We start from the raw sequence: 1,958 nt of genomic DNA on the forward strand, positions 1-1,958 counted from the left end.
GTACATATTAAGTTCGTCATGTACATTTTTTGCTTGCTGCTCTTCCCCTTTAAAGAAGAGTAAGGTATCATCCGCAAAAAGCAGATGATACACACCGGGGGCTCGACGACATACTTGCAGAGGTGTGAAATGTCCTTTTTCCTCCCCATCTTTCAACAATGGAGAAAGACCAAAAAAAAAATGGAGAGAAGGATCACCTTGCCGAAGCCCACACGACGATACAAATGAATTCAAGAGGGTTCCATTAAATTTAACAGTGTATCTCATCGAGGTGAAGCATGTCATAATCCAATTCACCCAACAGCGAGCGAATCCCATCTTTTGCATCATTCGCTCCAAGAAGATCCAGTCTACCTTGTCATATGCTTTAGACAAATCCAATTTGTAAGCACAAAAACTTTTATTCGGGTCCTTTTCCTTCTGAATATAGTGAATGCACTCAAATGCTATCAATGCATTATCAATGATCATCCGTCCGGGGACGAAGGCACTCTGCTCAGGCGATATAATCTCATCCAGAATAGGCCTCAATCAGTTAACCAAACATTTAGCCACTACCTTGTAGATGACGTTACACAAACTGATCGGCCCGAACTTCATGAGCCGCTCGGGGTTTTCAACCTTGGGAATGAGAACTATGGATGTGTTGTTCACCCCCTTAGGCATGACTCCTGTCAAAAAAAAATCCTTAACCCCGGCAGTCACTTGCTATCGCATGACAGACCAGTTCCTTTGGAAGAAACGGGCAGGAAAGCCATAAGGCCTCGGAGCCTTGTGCGGTACAATCTGAAAAAGTGCATCCGCAATCTCCTTATCCGTAAACTCTGCACACATGCCATCATTCATTTGGTCAGTAAGACGTGTATTAATTAAGTAAATCACTTGATCCGCACACAGGGTAGAATCAGCAGCAAACAAATTTGAGAAATATGAAGTAGCCATGGCCATAGCCTCATGATCCTTGTGTGTTACCCCTGTATCATCAACAAGTGATTTTATGCGATTTTTCGGGCGCGCCATACCGCTTTCCGGTGAAAGAATTTCATGTTACAATCGCCTTCCCGTAGCCAATCAACTCGGGATCGTTGCATCCAGAGCATCTCTTCATTCATCCTATCCATGGCCTCCGTAATCTCCTTTCTATCTGCATTCATAGACGTGAGCTCTTTCAAACGAGACCGAGACTTGTTAATTTCCTTAATAACATTACCAAACTTTTTGTGACTCCAATCTTGCAGTTTTTTCATCATATTTCCCAAACTAGAAGCAATACCGCCCAGATTTAGCATGGTACCCATATGACAACCCAAGTATTCGTAATTACCTCTGGGAGAGTTGGATCTCTCTCCCACATCACCTCATACTGACGACACCTCTTGCCTGACACTGGTGGTGGCTCCTCCAGCACACACCGTAGCAAGATAGCTAGGTGGTCCGAACTAGGCATAACAATGTGCTCCACCTTGGCACTCTCAAAGATGTCACACCATGAGTTGTTGGCGACAGCCCGGTCGAGTCGGACTTTAACATTTGCCCGTCCACCTCGACGGTTGTCGAATGTATATGGCAAGCCTGCAAAACCAAGATCACCCAAACCACAAACTTCTAGAACATCACGAAAGTCTATCATCTGACCTGCCAACCGCGGCGATTTGGAGAAATGTTCAAAGCTCCACATGGCTTTGTTGAAATCACCGACCACCACCCATGGCATGTCGGCCTGAAGGTGAAGATCCCGGAGAAGCGACCACGTGTGATGACGGTCCTCCGTCCGGGGCTCGCCGTAGATGCAAGTAAGCATCCAAGGTGGCTCACCCACCGCAGCAGTCACGTACGCATCAATATATCTTTCATTTATATCTTTTACATCAAGGCTCAACGACTCATGCCAGTACAAAGAGAGACCATCACTAAGAGCAACACTATCAACAGCTTCACACCCACTTAAACCTAATCGA

This window comes from Triticum urartu, chromosome 7, assembly GCF_003073215.2.
Source record: "Triticum urartu cultivar G1812 chromosome 7, Tu2.1, whole genome shotgun sequence".
In the NCBI taxonomy this organism is placed as follows: Eukaryota; Viridiplantae; Streptophyta; class Magnoliopsida; order Poales; family Poaceae; genus Triticum; species Triticum urartu.